This window comes from Diabrotica virgifera, chromosome 1, assembly GCF_917563875.1.
Source record: "Diabrotica virgifera virgifera chromosome 1, PGI_DIABVI_V3a".
Classification (NCBI taxonomy): domain Eukaryota; kingdom Metazoa; phylum Arthropoda; class Insecta; order Coleoptera; family Chrysomelidae; genus Diabrotica; species Diabrotica virgifera.
The window spans coordinates 162,979,104-163,004,282 of NC_065443.1; the positions used below are offsets into that span (position 1 = coordinate 162,979,104).

At 32.7% G+C, this 25,179-nt stretch overlaps 1 protein-coding gene across 2 annotated transcripts in view; it reads right to left on the bottom strand.

Annotated features, from left to right (window-relative positions):
* Nucleotides 1–23,509, bottom strand: part of LOC114336930 (uncharacterized MFS-type transporter C09D4.1) — a 467,061-nt gene extending 443,552 nt beyond the window's left edge. The window contains exon 1 of one of the 2 annotated variants that reach the window (XM_050641709.1): nucleotides 23,341–23,509. The gene's annotated coding sequence lies outside the window, so the exon portion shown is untranslated. Of the gene's footprint in view, nucleotides 1–10,957; nucleotides 11,170–23,340 lie in introns of those variants that run through there. The other variant, XM_050641708.1, reaches the window with a different exon arrangement.
* Nucleotides 23,510–25,179: the final 1,670 nt, after the last annotated feature.

A 25,179-nucleotide genomic window follows, 5' to 3' on the forward strand; every position in this document is an offset into this window, starting at 1 on the left:
CCGATATGTGAAACAATTGTGCATTCAATGAGAGAAGTATATAATTTGGACCACATATACTACACATAAAAAGGTTCAAATTTAGATATGAGGCCATCTCAGATTCTGACATTTACAAAAATGGCGGGCATTCAAAATGGCGTTTATACATATGTGACTAATAGCACGATAACTTTTGAACGAGACTTCAGTTCAGATTTCAACCAAATTTGGTATATAGGTTCTTTTTTTTATGTATAAGATGGAGGACTTGAACCGGAAGAATCGGTTTACCAGAAGTTGTGTTTTTTCTGGTTTTTATGTAAAAATATGTTTTTTTTTTCAATTCTTTCACCCTATATGTATTAATTTTTCAAAAAGCTAATACCGCCATTGAAAGGAGCGTAAGAATATTTTTTAGGAAATATTTTGAACTTATTAGTTATGTTAATTACCATTTAATAAATAAATGCATAACGTATCTTCACATTTACCTATGTGCGGCAGATTCGTGCAAATATTATAAGAATTATTGTGCATTTAATGGTAGAAGCATATAATTTGGACCACATATACTACACATACAAAAGTTCAAATTTAGATATGAGGCCATCTCAGTTTTTGTTCCTTTTACAAAAATGGTGGGCATTCAAAATGGCGACTATACATATGTGACTAATAGCACGATAACTTTTGAATGAGAAGTCAGATTTCTACCAAATTTGGTATATAGGTTCTCTTTTTGATGAATAAAATCGAGGTTTTAAACCGGAATAATCGGTTTACCACATGTTGTGTTTTAACTGTTTTTTTATTTAAAAATATGTTGTCCCTTTTTCAATTCTTTCACCCTGTATGTATAAATTTTTCAAAAAGTTAATACCGCCATTGAAAAGAGTGTAAAAATATAAAATAACAATCGACTAATAGTTAATTATATCTGCTTTATGACAGAAGGCGTAAACAGGCGTCTATAATATAATTTCATTAACGTCGTATAGATGGAGCGAGTGATATTGAAAAAAGGGGGTACCCCGTTTTAGGCAGCTACCCCGTTTTGCCCGCGTTTCCCCTACCTATGGGCGGCGATCCATTTTGAATGTCCGCCATTTTTGTAAAAGACAAAATCTGAGATGGCCTCATATGTAAATTTGAATCTTTGTATAAGTAGTATGTGTCGTCCAAATTATATGCTCCTAACATTAAATTCACAGTAATTTTTATATTATTATTTGCACAAATCTGCCGCACATAGGTACCTACATGTGAATATACGTTATGCATTTATTAAATGGTAATTAATATAATTAAGAGTTCAAAATATTTCCTAAAAAATATTTTTACGCTCTTTTCAACGTCGGTATTACCCGTTTTGAAAAATTAAAATATACAGGGTGAAAGAATTGAAAAAAAATAAACAACATATTTTTACAAAAAAATCAGGAAACACACAACTTTTGGTAAACCAGTTCTTCCGGTTCAAGAGCTCGATCTTATACATCAAAAAAATAACCTATATACCAAATTTGGTTTAAATCGGACTTTTAGTTAAAAAGTTATCGTGCTATTAGTCACATATGTATAGTCGCCATTTTGAATGCCCGCGGTTATTTTATGAAAGGCAAAATCTAAGATGGCCTCATATCTAAATTTGAACCTTTGTATGTGTAGTATATTTGATCCAAATTATATGCTTCTACCATTAAATGCACAATAATTCTTATAATATTTGCACTTATCTGCCGCACTTAGGTACATGTGAAGATAATTTATTCATTTATTAGGTACATGGTAATTAACATAACTAAAAAGTTCAAAATATTTCCTAAAAAATATTGTTACGCTCTTTTCAATGCCGGTATTACCATTTTGAAAAATTAATATATACAGGGTGAAAGTATTGAAAAAAAAACAACATATTTTTACATAAAAAATCAGGAAAAATACAACTTCTGATAAATCGATTTTTCCGGTTTAGGAGCTCGATCTTATACATCAAAAAAGGAACCCATATGCAGTGACGGCTCGTGATTTTTACAATAGGGGAGGCTATACCTAACTCTAAAATATCTAGAAAAATTTGCACTAGCAAAAAAATGCGCCAAAAAATGTAATGTAAGGCCCCATTTTTGACCATTTTTTATTTACAATTCATAATATCATCATAATTCATAATTTCATAATATCATATCATTTTAAAAATAATTAGTCTAATTGTAAAAGTTTAATACCAAAGTTTGTGTATTTCATTTGTTAACAATTCCATCTTTGTAAGTAGATATGCATATCAAAATAAATACAGATTTGAAGTTTTGCAGTCCATACAGGTTGAAGGTTCACATTTTTTAAGATACTCAACTGAATTTTTTAAATTCTAAACGCGGCGTACTGCGAATCCAAAAACATGATAAATTACCGATATTTTGCTTTGCGTTGCAAATATCGGAAAAAGTTATTTGAACAAGTTGTTCCAAATATTATTCTAACCCAAAATACCAAATTTCATAACAAAATTCGCACTTTTAGTTTTTTTATTATTTTTAGTCATGACCCTAAAATTCGTTGTCCCGAGATGCACGCAACGGCAACGGAGCCGAGAAGCTAGTTAGCTCCGTTGGTAAATCTCCGTGTGATGGCACCGTAGATGTCACTGTTAGAAGACCGGGTCTCCTTAAACACCTGCTGCGCTGCGCGGAGCATTAGCAACGGAGGCTGGCCGGCTTCTCGGCTCCGTTCATGCATCTCGGGATAACCCAGGGTCCTGCCTACAATATTAATAAAAAAACTGAGACGCAATCATGCGTTCTAATGCTAATGCTCTGTGCGTATAGATATTTAGTGATAATATGGAATTTACACGTTGTATAATAGTGAGAGTGCTTGTTGTTTTTCGCGATTCAAGATAAACAAAACAGTGTAGCGTGTGTAAAAAATTTATGGGGAGGCTAAGCCTCCCTTGCCTCCTCTGACGAGCCGCCACTGCCCATATGCCAAATTTGGTTGAAGTCTGACTTTTCGTTTAAAAGTTATCGTGCTATTAGTCACATATGTATCGTCGCCATTTTTATTGCCCACCATTCTTGTAAAAAGCAAAATCTGAGATGGCCTCATATCTAAATTTGAACCTTTATATGTGTAGTATATGTGGTCCAAATTATGTGCTTCTATCATTAAATGCACAATTCTTATATTATTTGCACGAATCTGCCGCACTAGCGGATCTTATTAAAAGTAGGTAATGGTCAATAATAGCCCAGTAAATGAAATTCGGCGATTCCGTGTAATTTTAGACCCCTAATTAATCTAATTTGCTCTGAAAAATGAAAATACATATCTCGAAAATTAATAAATTTAGACATAGGGAATGTTATATAAAAATTAAAGTACGCTAATGGTACTTCTCGATAGTGATATAAAATACAGGGTGTTCCATTTAAAATTACTAAGAAAACAATGTACTTTCGTTTTGACTCACCCTGTATTCGATATACGGAAAATTAGCAATATCAATCATTCATAAAAATTTTGACAATCACCAAAAAAATATGGCACCAATAAACCATTGTTGTTGTGCTTATTTTTATTTATACAGGGAGCTGAACTTGTGACGATTTTCATATAAAATTGGATATATCTTTGTAAATACCCTGTATAACATAACAAACCTTTATATTTTTGTAATGGAGAAATTAAGAAGATTTCGAATATAAAATAAAATACATGGTGTTCCATTAAAAAAAACGAGATTGGCCTGCCACTATGTTATCGAACACCCTGTAACATTCTAATTAATTTTAAAATGTGAAGCTCAAAGTTGGCTACAATTTTTGATATTAACTTTTATTGCTATCTATTACTATGGCGGATCTATTGAGCTTTACCCCACTAATCAATCACCCTGTATATCTAATATTTTATTAATTATTTTAAACATAAGTTTTTTAACCCCAAAGGAGGGGTACTTTGAAGTGGAGGGTAAAGAACCTAAATCCAAATTTTCAAGCAAATCCGTCGCGACGCTGAAAATTACACTTCAAATTGTCATTTACTGGCTATAAATAATAGCTCCGATGAAATTTTTATAAAAGTCTTTTATAAAATTCTTTTATCACCAACCGTCACTAAAGTCATTCATTATTGTACTCATTTGCCCTCATTTGCGGCAGTAAAGTATCACTTTATTGTACTGAAAGATGAATTTTACTTTACCTGCCGCGATTAATCAAATTAACCCAGATTGAATGTAAGTGGTCGATGGCAGTAATCGAATGGCGAGAATTTGAGTGAACTTAAAATTTATTTACTTTAATTATTAAAAATATTGTACACAATTTGCATTATTATCAATTAAATTTATGTCAAAAAGTGAAATTGTGTAGTATTTTGGTAATATATTCATATAAAATAAATTAAAACTTTACCGATTTAGTAATTATTCAATATTGATAACTATCGATTAAAAATCGAAAGCGGCCATCTTGCAAAAGTTATCTGTCATCACTGTCATGAAATTATTATGACGTCTAAAATTTAAAAAGTTTTTAAATTTTAAATTGCAAGTAAGTGTTAAAACCAATATCAAATTATTGTAGAAAGTGAAATTGTAGATAAAATATATATTTGGCATTATCCAAGCTGTCAGGCTTTCAGTACTTTATTTTCCAGTTTTTTGGATTTTTAAAATTAAAGATGATTAATTTTAGGAAATAATGAAGATAATCAAATTTAAAAGAATGTGTAGTGTTATAATGAGATTTTAAAGAAGTTAAATAAACGACAGATTTTTATTCAATTTATTTTATAAATTTTATATTATTTTTAAATAATTAGAGAGACCAAACTCTTACGTAGGCAACTTTAAGGTGCGAATCATCGGAATGCAAATTCCAAGTTGATTTCCAATCAAATTATGTTGGCGATAAAATTTTGTATGCACCACGTCAGTAAAGACTCTTTATCGAACTCGTCTGTTACTCGCCTCGCTCTTCTCGTAATATCAAGACTCGTTCGATGAAGAGTCGCTTTACTGACTTGGTACATAAATAACTATTATCGTCATCCGTCACTAAAGTCATTCATTATTGTATTTATTTGCCCTCATTTGCGGCAGTAAAGTAACACTTTATTGTACTGAAAGAAGAATTTTACTTTACTTGTCGCGATTAATCAAATTAACCGAGATTGAATGTAAGTGGTCGATGACAGTAATCGAATGGCGAGTATTTGAATGGACTTAAAATTTATTTACTTTAATTATTAAAAATATTGTACGCAATTTGCGATATTATCAATTAAATTTATGTCAGAAAGTAAAATTCTGTAGTATTTTGTAATTATATTCATATAAAATAAACTAAAACTTTACCGAATTAGTAATTATTTAATATTGATAACTATCGATTAAAAATCGAAAGCGGCCATCTTGCAAGTTATCTGTCATCACTGCCATGAAATTATTATGACGTCTAAAATTTAAAAAGTTCTTAAATTGTAAATTGCAAGTAAGTGTTAAAACTAATATTAAATTATGTTGGCAAATATTATTTTATATCAATAAAACATATCTTAACCGATTGTCAATTATAACAGCAAACGAGAATAAACTCAACCTTCCCAGGGACATATTTGAGCTTCTTAGATACACTACAAATATATATCAACAATATCATACAGTTTTTAACGGAAATAGGAATAAAAGACATTTAATTGTATCACAAATTTTTCACGTATACTTTTTGTTAGTACATATGTATCTACTTAATATTATAATCTCTTTTTATTTTTAATATGTATTTTCCATTGTTGTCGTTTATAACCCCAGTGGTTCGGACGACATTAAATTAAAAAAAAATATGTTGGCGATAAAATTTTGTATGCACAACGTCAGTAAAGACTCCTTATCGAACTCGTCTGTTACTCGCCTCGCTCGCTACGCTCGCTCTTCTCGTAATATCAGACTCGTTCGTTAAAGAGTTCTGACTCGTTCACTTTACTGACTTGGTACATAAATAACTATTATACAAATTATTTTAGACAAATTCTTTTATACATATGTAATGATAACAATGAGGAAAGTAAATGGGTGTTTCTCTTTTCTCTGCAATTTAAAAAGTTTGTATATCAGCTAAATTGTATTAAATGTTAAAAATGTTTGTTAATACAATGAAGGGCAATAGAAAATTAAATACTTATCTGTAAAAAACCAACACATTTTCTTCTTCGTTTTTGAGTTATGGACAATTTTATGCACACTCCTGACACGGGACTGTTGTAGACGTCCATGTGAACGCTTTTATTTAATATATTTTGCTATTAAATAATTATTTTACTCGTGTTTAATTATAGCACATTTTTAATTTAATGGTTGCAAAAGGCTTGAGACAGGAAGATCCTTTAACCACTACATTATTCAACTTAATGTTAGAAACTGTAATAAAAAAAAAACAGTATGAAGGAAGAAAAACAATTATGAAACATGAGGAACAGTGGATGGCATTTGCTGATGATCTAACCAGCTTAGTAAGAACCTCGAAATAATTAAGAAGATTGGTGAAGAAAATTATTTATTGAAGAAGCACATAAACTCGGATTGAAGCTACATGAAGACAAAACCAAATTTATGATCATGGGAGGAACAGAAGAACAAAAAAGAAGAAGATTTTAGTGTGAGGTCCGTAAGTGGCAAAAGCTATAGTTTTAAAAGGGTGGACAATTTTGAATGCCTGGGTATAGTATTCGATGAAAATGGAAAAGGGAAATGGGAGCTCGTTGCCAGAATAGCAAAATCGAATAAAAAATTAGGCAGTTTAAGAGCCCTATTGTTTGTTTTTTAACCAAGAGGAGTGATTCAAATTTACCGCGCCGTAATGCTTGTTTCTAATTGGTCCAACCGCAGGCAAGTTTACTCCACTGTTATTAAATTTTGACACTAATGACATTTATGAAATTTTGGCACTTCTGTCATTTTATAGGTTAATTAAGTATATCGGTGATTTTTTGTGTTTTCTGCATTATTCCTTTAATTTTAAGATTTTTAGTCTACTTTTATATAAAAACAGTTGTTTTTAGAACTCTTTAGCGATGTGTTAGTAGAGTAATATAATATGTATGGATTATCATCGAAAGTTGATATGATCAACGAAAAAAGAAGATGAATTTGGTGACTTTTCTAGTAACTTTCTTGGGTGTGAATCTGTCTTTTTAGTTTACTCCTCTTGGTTAAAAAATCAATTATAATGCATTCAAATTACGTTTCCAGACAAGGCAAATAGGGCAGTCAACGAGGGTATTGAGATTACGTTTCCAGACAAGGCAAATAGGGCAGTCAATGAGGGTATTTGGCTCCGAATTCCATCCTACTACATCGATTTACTTGATATTTTCACAGTAAGTAGGGAATAGATCGAGAAACAAAGTCTACCCTATGCCGATGTGTGCTTTTATCGTGGGGGTGGCTCCCACCCCTTCTCGGGGGTGGAAAATTTTTTGGTTAAAATAGCCACGGAAATGGCTACAGAACTTATTCTAAGCAAAAACTGTTCTATAATTTTTTTGAAAACTTAATAATTTTTGTGTTATGCGTGGTTGAAAATTGACCATTTTCATTGAAAAATGGCACCTTTGCGGACGGTTTTTTGCGAATACCCTAAAAACTATGCATCTAACCAAAAAATTATATAAAATTTTTGTAGCCTATAAAAAAGCAAAGAGATACGTTCCTTCATAAATCTTCTAGTTATAATACAAAAAGAGATATGGTAGGTGAGAAGAGTTTGTTTTTTTGGTGCATGCTCAAATCGATCTATTTAACCTGAAATAACAGAGAAACGGTAGATTTTACGTGTATACAAAGTACTACTACCTTTTGCAGTGCTTGAAAAGAGCTTTAAAATAGAGCTACATTAAATGTCAATTACATTCAAACTGAGCGAGATATGCTGCAAAAAATTGATGACTAACGTATTTTAAGAAAAAATGAGAAGTATATTTAACCCCTCATCCGTCAGAATTTAAATACGTCGTTTTCCCTTTACAATACTTTTTATTGTAATGTTATTTCTATGTAAAAAAAGTTGGACAGGTTTAAAATGAATGGTTTTTGAAAAAAATAAAATCAAATTATAGAGCGCATTTTTACATTTTCTTAAAAATATTCCTTTTTCTCCATGTAACTCGAAAATGATAAGAGATACGAAAAAAAGATTCTGCACAAAAATGTAGGGTCTTTTTAGATAAAATTTTGTTTTTATTTTTCATTACTGTATCTCCTATCATTTTCAAGTTACATGGAAAAAAAGAAAGATTTTTAGAAAATTTAAAAATGCGCTCTATAACTTGATCTTATTTTTTTCAAAAACCATTCATTTTAAAACTGTCCAACTTTTTGAACATAGAAACAACACTATAATAAAAAGTATTGTAGAAGGAAAACGATGCATTTAAATTCTGATGGATGAGGGGTTAGATATACTTCTCATTTTTTCTTAAAATACATTAGCCATCAACTTTTTTGCAGCATATCTCGCTTAGTTTGAATGTGATCGACATTTAATATTGCTCGTTTTAAAGGTATTTTTAAGCACTACAAAAGGTATTAGTATCATTATACACGTAAAATCGACCGTTTCTCTGTTATTTCAAGTTATTTTTTTTAATACACCGATTTGAGCATGCACCAAAAAAACAAACTCTTCTCACCTACCATATCTCTTTTTGTATTATAAGTAGAAGATTTATGAAGAAACGAATCTCTTTGTTTTTTTATGAGCTACAAAAATATTTTGTATAGTTTTTTCGTCAGATACATAGTTTTTAGGGTATTCGCAAAAAACCGCCCGCAAAGTTGTCAGTTTTCAATGAAAATGGCCAATTTCAACTGCGAATAACTCAAAAAGTATTGAGTTTTAAAAAAATATTATAGAACAGTTTTTGCTTAGAATTAGGTTTTCTAGCGACTTCCGTGGTTATTTTAACCAAAAAGTTTTCCACCCCGAGAAGGGGTGGGAATGACCCCCATAGGGTAGATTTTGAATAAAGAGATAAGTAGAGGCTATTCCCAAAATTTCATTAAAATCCATGCAGTAAGATAGAATTCGGAGGTAATATCCTATTCTTGCTCCCATTGGCTGACGTAAAACTCCAAATCAATAAAACAGTAAGTAGACCCACAGTAACATATGCCTGCGAGGAGGCATGGACATTAAATAATAAGGAAGAGGATATTTCGGAAAGATGGGAACGGAAAATATTGAGACGTGTATTCTAAGAAGGAAGACACAAGACAGGTGGGAGAGAAGAGCCAACAACGAAGTAATGGCTTTGTACAAAGAACCTACCATCACAAGGTTCGTCAAGACACAAAGAATCAGAAGGTTGGGACGGGACATGTAGAAAGAATGGCAGCGAACAGAATGCCTAAACTAGTTATGCCCAGAAAACTATCAGTCTCAAAAGAAGAGACTCAGAACGAAGTTGATTAATAAAGTGGAGAAAGACTATAAACACGTGAAGGTGAGGGACAAAACAGAAGTGAATGGAGAAATAATATTCATCGGGTCCATTATAGACCTGAATCCCGCGTACAAAAAAAAAGTTTATTAATAGTTAATTTGTTAATAGCTTAACGGTGTCTAGTCGGACAAACTTTGATGTACGGGAACACTGGAACAGGGGAGGTTTTAATTGTGGAACAGGTTAAAAATTTGGAACGTCAGACTACGAAAACGTCCCATGTATTTTGTCGGACAGAACTTCCAATTGATTTGTTAGCCTTTCATTAAACTTTTATGCAAAAATTCAGACTGGCATTTATCACCAACTGGGCATTTTAATAAGTCCGACACGTAGAACATGTCAAATGACAGGAACTATGTTGGTGATAAATAGCAGTCTGATTTTTGCATGAGAGTTTAATGAAAGTGTAACAATTTAATTGGAAGATCTGTCCGACAAAATACATGTAACGTTTTCGTAGCCTGACGTTCCAAATTTTTAACCTGTTCCACAATTAAAACTTCCCCAGTTCCAGTATTCCCGTATATCGAGATTTGTCCGACTAGACACCGTTAGGCATTAACAAATTTTCGGCTTGCTATTAATCACCTTTTTTTAGGCACGCCGGATCCAGGTCTATTAGAGTAGTTAAGAATTTTGTATATACTTCAGTTTGAGTTTTGTTTAAAATAATTGTGATTAGTTAATCTTATGATTACTTATAAAAATCACTAGGTCTTAACGGCCTATTGTGCGTATAAATAAATAAATAAATAATAATTTTAGTTGTAGTATCTGGCAAATTTGAATTAATTTTTGATCTGTTTGTCCTTCATCCAGTGTGTGTTTAATGTTATTTATAAGTTGCTAAATCTTTTAAATTACTTTCTTGTCATACAAATGTTATCTACATTTTGCTGGGATATCTTCCTGTTTTGACGAAGTAAGTCTACGTTATTGTAATTTTTGTCTAACACCAACTTTGATTTTTTGTCAAAGTTTTTCCACTTATTTCTTTTGTTTCAATTGCGTTCTTTTGGCTTACTTCAGATGCCCCTGATGATGCTAAGTTAGCGAAAGTATACTTGGGCAAGATTTGATTAAACTATATGCTCGAAATCTGCCTTTTATTCCTATAAATTCTAAATAATAATTTAACTGACTTCGTGTTTCTAAGGTCTTCTAAAACAATATGATGCTATGATTTCTGAATACCCTGTATAACTTGATATACAATTTGTGTAGTATGACAAAGTATCGAGTTAGATGAATCATAATTAATGTAACACTTTACTTTAACTATACATATAAAAAGCAATAAATGTATTATTTGTGAAAGATAAAAATATTCTAAAAATGTCTATATGGTGAAAAAGATACAAATAAATCTAGTAAAAAAGCAAAATTTATTATTTTTATTAGCTAATACAACATTTAAATATGAATGTAAAGACGTATTTTAGTGTAAATAAACTTGGTAACTTACATCAGAAAATCAATCAACTTTTCAAACCCACGTGAACCGGCGTATAAATACCAAGGAGCTTTCAATATGGAAATACAATAAAATCACAGCTTTATCTCACTCTTCACGTTATCTGTTTAGTATCAATGCAACAATCGTACTGACACAATTAAATAACAACTTATATTAAAGAAAAAATTACTAACGCCGAAAAAAATTAAAGTAGGCAGATGTGCGTTGTATTATACATAACGTTTGGCAAACTGTGGTTTGAATATGCGCGTTGTCCCTTCATTATCCTAGGACGCGATCGAGTGTTTTGCTCTCGTTGCTTCCTCTTCCGTTTTTGTCCTTGCGACCCTGACCCAATTTTATTTGAAATGTGGGAAACTAGAAGGGTTACCAGAGACGCTTGCGCTTGATTGCTTGATAACTGAAACTTGTTTTAAATAAAACACCAAAAACTGTAGTTTACTTTACTACTAGGCCTGGATCCCGCGTACCAAAAAAAAATGTATTAATAGCAAGCTGAAAATTTTTTAATGGCTTAACGGTGTCTAGTAGGACAAACTTTGATGTATGAGAACACTGGAAAGAGGGAAGCTTTAATTATTGTGGAACACGTTAAAAATTTGGAACGACAGACTACGAAAACTTTACATGTATTTTGTCGGACAGAACTTCCAATTGATTTTTTACCCTTGCTCTCATGTAAAAATCAGCCTGCTATTTATCACCTGTCGGACTTATTAAAATGTCCATGTGGTGACAAATACCAGCCTGATTTTTGCATGAGAGTTTAATGAAAGGGTAACAAATCAATTGGAAGTTCTGTCCGACAAAATACATGGGACGTTTTCGTATAATTTTATAGAATAATGTCGTATAATTTTATAGAATGACGTGCCAAATTTGTAACCTGTTCCACAATTAAAACTTCCCATGTTCCAGTGTTCCATACATCAAAGTGTGTCCGACGAGACACCGTTAAGCTATTAACAAATTTTCAGCTTACTATTTATTATATCTTTAGATTGAATAAGTAGGACATTTTGATAAATATATTTTGACAACTAATAAAATATGAACTGACATAACTATATATAACATTCATACATAACAACTACTATAAATAGAGGAGGATATCTACTATATTCTCCCACGCTATTTTGAACTTAAAAAATACAAAAGAATTAAAAACCTAAATCTAAAATCTTGACTTAAGAAGTCGAATTCGTTCAGATCTTCTTAACTGTGTAAGATCATTACGTTCTTCAACAGCAGGTTCATTAATGGGTATCAGTTCATTATCAGGATGATCAGGTTCTATCATTGGATCTACATTTTCGTTAATGTAAATGGACTGGAGGTTGGATAGACGGCAGAAGATGCAGGGGGGTTCTTGATACTGTGGCTGATAATTAATTACTTCTGGTTCGTTTACAAAGGTTACATTCTTTTTAGGTACCATGGTTTTACGAATTTGGTCAATGTGACGTTTTAAACAATAACCATCATCAAGTTGGACTTGGTAATGTAACAATCCATACTTTTTAACAATTGTGCCAAATTTCCAAAGTTTCTGGTTACCTTGGTAATACCGTACTTGTACTCTCTCCGTTGTCTTGCACCATTGGGTTGATTTTCTGATCTGCAAAGTTTTGGTGAACGTAGTGCGTCGAGTTTGATTCTTAAACATCTGTTCAGGTACATTTCAGCTGGTAATTTTCCACAGGAAAGTGGTGTCGCTCTATATTTTAAAATAATTTCTTGTACTTTCTTACTCATGGGTAAACGATCAGTAGACTTAGCTTTTAGTCTCATTTTTAGGGTTTGAACGTTTCGTTCAGCTAAGCCGTTTGTAGCAGAATGACCAGGAGCAATAAACTTTTGAAAAATACCATGAGTTTTTGAAAAAATTTTAAATTGATCACTTACAAAAATTGTAGCGTTGTCTGACACCATAACTTGAGGATATCCGTGAGTAGAACATATCTCTAACAGAAGATCGATGGTTTTTTCTGATGTTGGCGCATCCCTAAGAACTTTGATTTTAGCCCATCGTGATTTAGCGTCAACCACAACAAAAAAATAAAAACCTTGGAATGGACTCGCATAATCAATATGGATGCGGTTCCAATTTTCTGTTGGAGTATCCCAGTGGTGTAGTGGAGCTTTTGAAGGTGATTTTCGAATTTCAGCGCAAGGTTGACATGACTTGACCATAATTTCAATGTATTTGTCTATGTTTTTCCAATAGCAATACTTTCTTGCAAGTTGTTTCATCTTTGTAATACATATGTGAGTTCTGTGGAGTTCTGATAGGATCAGTCGTTGGAGTTGAGTTGGAATAACAATTCTCTGACCTTTAAAAAGGATCTCGTCTTCTAAAGTGAAATCATATTCATTTTGATTTTGTGATTTTAAATCAGATTTAATTCTTGATAACTTGGGATCTTTGTCTGTGGCATCTTTGATATTTTGATAGGTTAGATCGTACGTTGAAATTTCTTTTATTGCCTCATGACAGATAGATTTAATTTCTTCGTTGAGAATTTTTTCTAAAAAAGACAAAGGTCGATTGATATAAGCTCTAGAAAAACAGCCGACGTTAACGTGATCAGAAGATTTTCTGTATTCGACTTCGTAATCAAATACTGATAAAAATGATGCATATCGAAGTAGTCTAGCAGAAGTCATTGAAGATAATTTTGAATTTTGATGGAAAATTCTCGTTAGAGAGCTGTTATCAGTAATGAGTTTAAACTTACGCCCAAAAAGATACATGAAGAAGTGATTTACTGAAAACATAATTGCAAGTGCTTCTCTGTCTAACTGACTATAATTTTGTTCACATTTGGTAATAACATGAGATAGTACCCCTGCAACACCGGTTGACTTGCATCACAAGCTAATTCTATGAGCAAACTTGGATCATTTGGAATTAAAACTTGATCACTCGTAATTTCCTCTTTTAATTTGTTGAAAGTTGTTTCACATGAATTATTCCAAATAAATTTTGCTCCTTTCTGTAAAAGTTTCCGTAGGGGGTACGTTTTAGTTGAAGCATTAGGAATGAATCGGGTATAATACATTACCATACCAAGAAACCTTCCATCCACATCTGTGGGTCGTGGCATGTCGAGAATAGCTTGAATCTTTTTTGGAGACTTTAAAATTTCGTTGTGCTTGATAAGATTACCAACATATTCTGCACTGGTTTCGAAAAAAGCACACTTTTTGCGATTAAGGTGTAGATTGAACATTTTTAGGCGTTGAAGGCTTGCGTCAAGATTTTGTTGACATCCTTGTTTACTGGATCCATGAACAATTATGTCATCAAAGTATGAGTGAGTTTTTGATAGACCGGATAGAATTTGATCAATAATTCGATTGAACTCTGAAGGGGCAGTTTTAATTCCAAAAGACAGTCGATGCATTCGATATATTCCTCGATGTGTTGATATAGTATGGATAATACTGCTCTCTTCGTCTACTGCTAGATAAAGATATGCTTTGAACAGATCCAATCGACAAAAACATCGTGAATACTTTAAGCTGTTCAATATATCTTCGATTTTTCTGATTGGATAGTTTGCGGACACAATTCTCTCATTAACACCAATTTTGTAATCTACACAAAGTCTCACACCTCCATCAGTTTTTGGAATAAAAACCAGTGGTGAACCCCAATCACTATGGTTGACTTTCGATATAATACCTTGAGCCTCTAAGTTGTCAAGTTCTTTCTCAACTTTCTCCCTAATATATAAGTGCATACGGTACATCTCGTTCTTTAAAATAGACTGGCTTGGCATTTTTACGCAGTTGCAAATTTACTTTAAAATTTGATATAAGTCCAATTGATTGTTTAAATATGTCTGAATATTTTTAAACAAATTCTTCATTAGCCGGTATATTTTTGATTTGTCTGATTCCTGTTGAGCTATCGACATCTTGAAGGTTAATGGTTACATGTCTTATCCATACACGCCCTAATAAGGAGTCTAATTCATCAGAAACTACGTAAAATTCTTCTGTTGAAATTTTATTTTGATATTGTATTGATGTTTTTGCTTTCTCCAGGGGATAAAATACGTTTTTTGTATATGATCTAAAGGCAATATCGTATTTTTGAAGTGGTAATTCAAAATCTAGTTCTTTAAATTTTGATTCTGAGATGAGTGTAAATCCTGCTCCAGAATCAACTTCAAATGTTGCCGGTTTGTTTTTAATAAACTGTCACATAAAACTTTTGAGCATCCGTGTAAGATTGATTTTCATAAATATCTACAATTTTATTAATGCCAAAAGTGTCCTCTGGTTCTGTTTCGTTGGTTGATGGTTGATATTCATTAATTAGATGATGGGTCGAGTTGTTGGGCCTTGTTTGCTAAAGGCGTTTAAATACAGACTGAAATGACGTGACCATATTTTTACAACCTTTGCACTGAAGTCGTTCAGGATCGATTTTATAGTTTTTAACAAGATGTTGTTTACCACATCGTAGGCGTCGATTGTCTATACCCAATTCTTGAAAATTGATTCTTGACCTAGATTAAGAACGCTTCCTAATATGAAACGTTGAATTTGATCTATGTTTAGATTGACTGATTTGGTTGATATTTAAAGAATTGTTACTTGACGAAAATTCTTTACTGTCGATAATTGAAGATTCTAAGATTAAAGCCTTTTCTTCCAATTTTTCAAATGATTTTTCATTGGATTCCAGAAGACGTTATTCTATTTTAGGTTCACTGATGATGGACTGATAGGTCGGAAAACGTTCTGAACACATGTTAGGCAATCCATTGGGAATTTTAATATACCTATTACATAGAAGTTGTTTTACTTCGGTGTTGAAGTTTTTTATCATTTTTTACTTAAATTAGGAAATCTTATTCGAGTACTTTTAATATGAGAACAAAATCCTCGTAACACTAAATTACATCTTTTTAAAATTTTTGTTAAATGTCTTAAGAATTTCTCAAACACTCAAATATGTCAATTTTACTTAGTAAGCCATGACTGCTTAGGTTACCATGGAATTTGTTTGACATTTATAGTTAAATAAGTAAATTGGCCAGTTCATAATGCCACTTTTAAGCAAAGAGAACAGAATACTTATTAATTTAATATTATTATCGTGAAAAAATATAATTAAGGTACAAGAAAAATTGTAAATGCATTTCCTCAGAAAAATTGACATATTGGAACGATAGGAAGGTTCTTAAGACATCTAAGGGAAACCCAGGGGTCTACTGAAAATAAAAATGGAAGAGGAAGGAAGCGAAGCTCAAGAACTGAAGAAAATATTGCTATATAGATGAAGGGTTGTTTTAGGAAATTTGCAAACCGGCCAATCTGTTGGAAAAAGAAAAATCGCAAAGGAAACTATGATTTCCCGCACATCAGTTCGAAAAATCATTAAAGAAGATTGCCATCTTAAAGTATTTAAAAAAGTTTACTTTCAAAGACTTATTGCCAATGTAAGAGAAAAACGACTGGAAAGATGTAGGTAATATGCTACTAAGAAGATTCTGCTCTCGTGAAGACATTAGAAAAATATGGTTTTCAGATAAAAAAATGTTTTATTTAGGCCTCCTAAAAATACCCGAAATAATAGGGTGTATTCTGACGTACAACTTAAGAGATAAATTCCTCTAGAGCATCTCTTAATTGAAAAAAGTCATTTCTCAAAAGGTGTAATGGTCTCTGTTGTATTATCCATGTTGGGAAAATCTCGTCTGATTTTTGTTGATGCGGGGGTAAAACTTAATTAGAAACTAACTCAGAAACATATCAAGAACAAATCTTGCAGCACTTATTACCTGAAATTGAAGAACAATTACACTTTCCAGCAGGATGGTGCTACTTCGCATACTTCCCACAATACAAGGATAATCTTGAATGAAAATTGCCCGGACTATATTGAGCCAGAGATGTGGCCACCTAACAGCCCAGAACTAAATCCGGTTAACTATTCAATTTAGGGAATTTTCGGACAAAATTTGTATGACGGACAACAATTTGAAACCATCGAACAGCTCAAAGAAATTAATGCAGTTTGCTTGGAACAATTTTGACCAGGGTGTAATAAATGGGGCTATCAATTTAAGGCGCAGACGACTCCAAGAAGTGGTAAACAATAATGGTGGCCACATTCATAATATTTTAGTCTAAGTTTTAAAATTAGTAAACTGTTTTCATAAATGTGTTATTTTTTGTTAAAATGTTATATTTTTCTAATTCTGGTTTGATGCCGTGTATAATTGTATAACGCTCCTTTCACACACTAAAAATTTGAACGTGCGATCGGTAGAACATACGATGGGATTCCAATGGTAGCTCAAGCGATTCCATGGTAACTTTCACATTACACCGACCGTTCCAACCGCCCTGTAATGAGAAAGGTACCATAGGATTTCTCGAGCCACTATTGGGATGCCATCGTGCATTCTAACCCTTGCACGTTTCAAATTCTTACGCTTGGTTCACACAATAAGAATTTTGACCGTACGATGTGATAAATAAGGCGACTCCGGGATAGACACGTGCCCACTAAATCCGCTCTTAGCGAAATTGCGGATATTCCAAAAATCCTTCCACGAAGGCAGCAAATTTCCTTGAATATCCACACGGTTTGTACTAGTCTAGATCCCACATGGAACAGCAGCACAAAAAATGCCGTTTTAACTAGCACGAAACTTTTTTTTACAACTTTCAAACCCAGAATCATGTTCTTGTCCGTTGCCTTCCCGAACACTTGACACACCAAATAACATCGGAGGTCACCGAATAATACCGAGATTCAAACATTTAAATTTTGTTATCCCTAATCTTCCAAGATAGCTCTAGAAATAACGATCTAAATTAGTTTCTCTACAAAAAGGAAATTTTCCCTTTGAAAATAGAGGTGGGACACTTCAAATTTGGAACGTAACAAACATAAGCCGATTATTATCGAGATTCGTATCCAAATTTCGCTGTTTACAATAATTATAATAAAATCTTGCGTTGGATTTCACCAACGCAACGTACAAAATCATGGAATGTTTAGAGGCGCAGTAATTTCTACAGCAAATTAATGCATTCCTAGTTGTTATCGCAAGAACTACATACCAGGATTGATTAAGCAAAGTCAAAACGTCTCTACCAAGAATATCTTGAGCCATTGCGAACGAACTTCCGTTAACGTAGATTTGTCAAAATGCGAAAATATGTCAAACAAAGATGAATCGCTAGACTTCAAAAAGTGTAGCCGTGAAGCGTGGTCACTCCAATCTTGAAAGTAATAATCCAGAGACACGAGAAATCTCTGACATCAATCCCAATAAAATCGCATCGCATAAAGTTGCCTTCTCCAGAAGAAACAAAAGGTTTACCACTGAAATAAAAAAAGGAACTTAATCACCTAAATAAACGCTATGATTACTCCATACCGATTACTCTAGAAGAAATCTCAAATGCTATTAGATGTTAATCCTGGCTGGTTCCCGGCACGGATGGTATACCCTCTGAGTTCTTGGCCTATTTTGGAAAATCTGCTAAAAACTGGTTAGCTAATTTTTTTACAAATATTTATAAGACTTAAATCAGGTAATCTATCAAACCTCTTCAAACAAACAAAAATCATAGCCATCCTTAAACCAGAAAAACCAGCACACAAGTCGGAGAGTTACTGCCTCATCGTCTTATTTAGCTCAGCTTATAAGCTCTTCGAAAGACTGATCCTCAACAGAATTCGCGTCTAATATCTGGAACGATCAAGTCTAAACCAACAGAATAGCTGTCACTGTTTAGCCACATGCGTCCTCCTAATCCCCGTCGCCAAAATGCTTTGCTCAGAGAGTTCCAAAATACACTGCATATTTAAAAACATGTTGCAAGTATCAAAACGCAGAGATAACGTGTGATCCAAAATTATTGTCACCATAGGTGGCTCTGAACGACAAAGATAGCTATACAGTGCATGTCTATTCTTAATTCAGATAAACTTTCCAGTTTACGTCAACTTTGCAGTGTACGTCAAGAAAAGTTAGGTTATGTAGAGATGTTGGTGGTGGACATATACAGTATCTTGTTTGATTTTATTTATTATTGTTACTTATAATTTTGGTAATTCTTTTTATTTCTGATTAAAGTTCTGTGTTAAAGATTTTGACTGATTTTTTATGTTTTATAATGTTAATCAAAATTAATTGATAAACCAATGATATAAATTCAGATTAAAAAACGACATACGTAATTTTTTTGCACAGCTAGCTTTGATCCCAATAATTGTGGATCGCTCGTTATCACTGACGCCAACTCAAATACTTGCACTTCAGAAAAACTTCTCTTCTCTCCTACAGCACTACAGCCCAAATTGAACCTTGGCCTCCTTTATTTTTTGCCTCCACCCCTGCTTGTCTGTGGCTGCTCTTCTCCATACACGGACTCCTAAAAGGGCTTGTGCGTCGCTGTTTACTGTGTCTTCCTAGCACTTTCTTGGCTTTCCAACAGGTTTTTTTCCCCGCATTCTAGCATTCAGTGCTCTTTTTGGTACCCTATCCTCTCCCATTCTTATCACATGTCCGGCCCATTGCAATCTTTGTATTCTAATAAAGTCTGACAGGGGTGCTTCCTTATAAAGTTGATAAAGTTCGTTGTTGTATCGACTTCTGAAGATTCCGTTTTCCCTCACAGGTCCTAGTATTCTCCTCAGTACTTTCCTTTCGAATGTGTCGAGTTTGTTTTTGGATATTTCCCTCAGAGCCCAGGCTTCACTGCCATAGCATGTTATTGGTCAAATTAAAGTTTTATAGATTCTTATCTTTGTATTTCGGTGGACACTTTTAGACCGAAATATATGGGAGAGGGCAAAATAAGCTCTGTTTGCCTGCGTTATTCTCTTCCGTATTTCTCCATCTTCTGATCCGTCGGCATATATTTCTACTCCCAGGTATGTAAACTTTCCAACCGTTTCAATGTCATCTTTATGTATAATGTTTTGTGGGACTATATTTCTTCTCGTCTGAGTCATTATTTTTGTTTTTTCTGTGTTAATTTCCAGACATAGCATTTTTGTTTGTGTTTTTAACTCTGCGTATGTTTCCTGTGCTCCTGTTGATATTCTAATCATAATATTAATATCATCGGCATAAGCGGCCAATTGAACCGTTCGGTTGATCAGTAGGCTTCTTCGTCCAGTTTGCATTTGCCTAACCGCATACTCCAGTGCCAGGCTAAACAATGTTGGGGCCAGCCCATCTCCCTACTTTAGTCCCTGCGAAATTTTGAAAAAGTCTGTCCGGTGGTTTTGTATTCGTACACATACCTGAGTTTTATCCATTGTGGCTTTAATGAGTCTTATTAGCTTGTGTGGTATTACCAATTCAGCCAATATATAGTATAGTTTGTTCCTTTTGACTGAGTCGTATGCATGTTTGAAGTCTACAAACACGTTGTGAACAGAGCCGCCGCTAACAGTTTGATCGCCCGCGTGCAATTCCAATTATGCCGCCCCCTCTTCAACTATAACTATATGGACTGGACTTTCACAAAGACCCTTAGTTTTCTTACATACATACATATTATGCTTTTTGCTGTGGGTTTTAAAGAGCCGCTTGAATTGACATGAAATTTGGTACACACATAGCTAACAATGCTAATATGTCAAAGAAAAAAGGGATATAGTGCCGATGTTGCTTTTGCCCTGGAGGTGGGTTTTCAGCCCTTCTCGGAGGTGAAAAAACATCAGTTCAAAATAAGTCCGCCATTGGGTAAACTGATTAATTCTAAGCAACTTTTGTTCTAAGTAAAAGCTTTTCCAGTTATTTGCGAGTGAATGTTCATTTTTCAACAAGAAAAACATGTTCTTCGACGGATTTACACAAATAACTCAAAAAGTAATTATTTTTTCGAAAAAATATTCATACCAAAAATATAGCTTAGAAAAATGTGAAAAAAAATGGTGTATATACTGAGTCTGTAGACCCAGTAGAAGCAGAGTTATAGCTAATGAAAAGTAGGTTGTTATCAGTCAAATTTCAAATTAAATATTTCAATGAGTTGTGGTTTATTTTTTGACAAATTTGACGAATAAGATATTACTTTTCATTAGCTACAACAACTCTGCTTCTGGTAGGTCTACACTACAGGCTTCGAGGCTTCATATATAGGTACACCATTTTTTTAAGTTTTTTATAAGCTATATTTTTGCTAAGAATATTTTTTTGGATAATATACTTACTTTTTGAGTTATTTACCATGAACTGTTGAATAGAAATGCATTTTTGTTTGTTGAAACATGAACATATTCACTCGCAAATAACTCGAAGAGTATTGTTTTGTAAAAAAAGCCCGTAAAACAAAAGTTCTTTAGAATTGTCCATTTTATCCAATTACGGACTTATTTTGAAGGTATCTTTTTTCACCCTCTAGAAGGTGTGAAACCGTGAAACTCACTTTCAGAAAAAAAATCACGCATCGGCACAATATCACTTTTTTCTTGGACATGTTAGCCATGTGTATGCCGATATGCCAAATTTCATGTCAATCCCAGTGGTTCTTCAAAATTTGGAGCAAAAACCGAGTAAATGGACCATAATATTAGTTCAGAGAAATAAGGAAAAAAATATCCTGTTGGTGACACAACCCTCTCCAGGCCGAAACTAAATTTTTTGAGTAGTATGGACATGTATAATAATAACCTATATGTTTCCTGCAGCCGATTTTGATGATATACATAGTTATAAACAAATGAAGATCAAAAAACGGTAAATTTTCGCTTTTTTCGTCTATTACTAAAAAAATAGGCATTTTGCACAAGTTTGAGAGTAAGAAACTCATAAACCATATAAAAAACTTCAATATGGCGTTCGCTTAATATGTCTATCCTTACCTATTGGTTGCTTTGAAAATTGCAAAATAAATCATAAATTTTGAGTTTTTATAAATATTCATAACTTATGTAAAAAATTAACTTAGAACCTTCTTATTACACCGAATGCTGAGACTTATGGTGCTTAATTTATACCCTAAATTTCAAAGCAATTGGTCAAATAGTTTAAAAGTTATTTAATTTGTTTATCCCAAATTATTTCTTTTTGCAACACTACATATAATTCAGAAAATTATGAAGTTACAGTAATACTTTGGATAGTTTATGAAAGAAGAAGATTTACAGTATTAATTTAATTAAAAAAAGATACAAAAAATATTTATAAATATGCCAAAATTATTTTGCAAAAACATGTAAATTAAAAAAATGGGGGGGGCTAACTTTGTCCCTAATTGTCCTAGGACAGTTGTTTTTCTTTCTAAATGTGTATAAAAATTCAGTCTTTCTAAATATGAAAAAATAATTTTTCTACGGGTAGCGGTTAAAAAGTTATTCTAATTGTTTATAAGTAAGCAAAAAATCGACATATTTTTCCAAAATAATTTAACACTGTTTAAAATTATTTTGTCATTTATTTTAAATTAAGGTAATAGTATAAATGTTCTTCTTTCATAAAGTGTCCGAAGTATTATTGTAGCCTCATAATTTTCTGACTTATGGTGTTGCAAAAAAATGAATTTGGGAAAAACAAATTAAATAACTTTAAATAACAAGAGACAAGAAGTATCAGCATTCCGTGTAATAAGATGGTTCTAAGTTAATTTTTACATAAGTTATGAATATTTATAAAAACTGAAAATTTATGATTTATTTTGCAATTTTCTAAGCAACCAATAAGGATAGACATATTCAGCGAACGCCATATTGAAGTTTTTATACGATTTATGAGTTTCTTACTTTCAAATTTGTTTAAAGTGCTTAAATTTTTGGTAATAGACGAAAAAGCGAAAATTTAGCGTTTTTTGATCTTCATTTGTTTATAACTATGTATATCATCAAAATCAGCTGCAGGAAACATATAGGTTAATAATGTAGATGTCCATACTACTCAAAAAATTTGGTTTCGGCCTGGAGGGGGATGTCACAAGAAAAATCTTATTTCTCTGGACTATATCTATGATTCGAAATTGTGAGGTTTTGCAATATTTTACCGTGAGTGAATGGACTAATATTATATTCTTAAATAGTACAAATTGTTATAAAATTATTTAAATGTTTGCTTGTTTTGAAAATATGTACATTGAAAAAAGGTGCCAATTTTTTTATAATTAAAATTTGAAAAATAAAATAACTCAATAATTTTATAATTAAAAAATGTTTTTGATCAAAACGATTTAAACGATAAAAAGAAAAACAGCTTTAAAATTTAATAAATTTGATTTAGTTTTAACTTCGCGAATAATTTGCTTTATCAAAATGGATTTTATTTCGGTTAATGTAATTGAAGGGTGTAAAGTATTACATTTTTGACCTAATAAAAAATTTTAAAACTACATTAGTGATTTTATAAAACACTTACCTTACCACTGACCACTGTAAGATCCTTCAGTTTGATCTTTGATCGATGAATGAAGCTTCAGCTGCTTTAACACAATCACTCAATTCACAATCACAAAGAATTTTGTCTTTTTTAGAAATTTATAATTTACACTCTCATCCCGTATTCGTATCGTAATCGTAATACATCATCTTGATGCTTACTTGGTCTTGGTGGAAGTAATAGTAATCACGAAGCCACTCAAATAATGAAAATGAATGACCTAACAGAAAAACAGTTTAGGGAAAAAAGACAAGCTCAGCATCAATTAATAAAGCGATAAAAAAGTGTTTCATAGTAAATGAAATATAATATTCCCAAAGTTCTCGAAATTTATTACCTAAACAAATATGAGTAGGTATACATTAAGATAAAGTTAAGTGCTTGCTCTTTTGTTTATATCGCTGGTTCTGAATACATAGTTACATTTTTATGTTTAAACGTGCATATTCAGCTGGAATGAAATCGGACTAATAACTTACATCGACAGACTTTTGTAAATAAGCGATTATATTTCCAGTTAGTAATTCCTCTGACTCTATATTTAGTATATAAAAGAAATATACAAGATTTGTTGTAAAAAGAAAAGTAGTAATTTTGCTCTCTGTCGTTAATTGTTATACATATTTGTTTGATTTCTGATTTGGCGCCCCCCAGGACATGGCGCCCTTGTGCGGTGCACGCCTTGCACGCCCGCTTACGGCGGGCCTGGTTGTGAACATCAATATCGTGTTCCCATGATTTACTCAAGATATGTTTGACTGTAATTATTTGATCCAGTGTTGATCTTCCCCGTCGAAAGCCCGTCTGATACTCTCCAATAATATTTTCTGCTAGTGGTTGGAGCCGCTGGTTTATAATATACGTGAGGACTTTTTGCACTGGAGTTTGTCTCCTTTTTTATAGATCAGGCATACTATACTTTTCTTCCAGTCGTCGGGTATTTTCTCTTCTTGCCATATGTCTTTGATGAGCGCTTGGATGTGACTTGCTAGGTGGTCGCCACCTACCTTATACAGTTCTGCTGGTATTTCGTCAGCTCCCAGAGCTTTATTGTTTTTCTGGGCCTTAATAGCATCGAGAATTTCCTCTATAGTTGGAGCTTCTATTCCATTATCTACTTCATTCTCTTCTACGTAGTTCATACCCATTTCATCTTCCATGTCTACTTGTGTTCCAAGTAGGGTCTGAAAATAATGCTTCCAGGTTTCTGTGACTTTCTGTTGGTCACTGATTATTTTCCCACTTTCATCTTTACATAGACTTGTTTCAGGTTTATACCCACTTCTTATCTTTTTTAGGTATTCGTATGCCCCTCTAATTTCGTTGTTTTTGAAATTTTCTTCCATTTTTTCTATTTGTCTATTATCATAGTAGGCTATTGATTATATTCAAAATAAGATAGCTAAAAGGAACTACAATGTTAACTGGGTTTTATTATTTCATATGGTCAATGGACATCTATATATGAATAAACCGCGGAGTGCTACCATTTAAAGGGGTGCGTTTTTGAGAAATGGGTGAATTAGTCCCTGGGCACAGGTTACATTAGGGTGAGTTCTGTGCACTTTTGGTACAAACATACCTACATAAAAATTGTTTCTGGTTAAATTTCCTATTTAAATATCACTTTTTAAAGTCAATGATACTTTTTTTTTACAAAAATGTATTCAAAAGAAATATCACAAAGAAACCCAAAAGAAAGAAAGTTTGTTTTTTGTCCCATAACTTTTGTCCACGAGGATATAGGTATAGACATTGCTTTACAGAAAAAAAACCTACATATTTCTTCTTTAAAATGTTGTTTAGTAGAGGTAATTA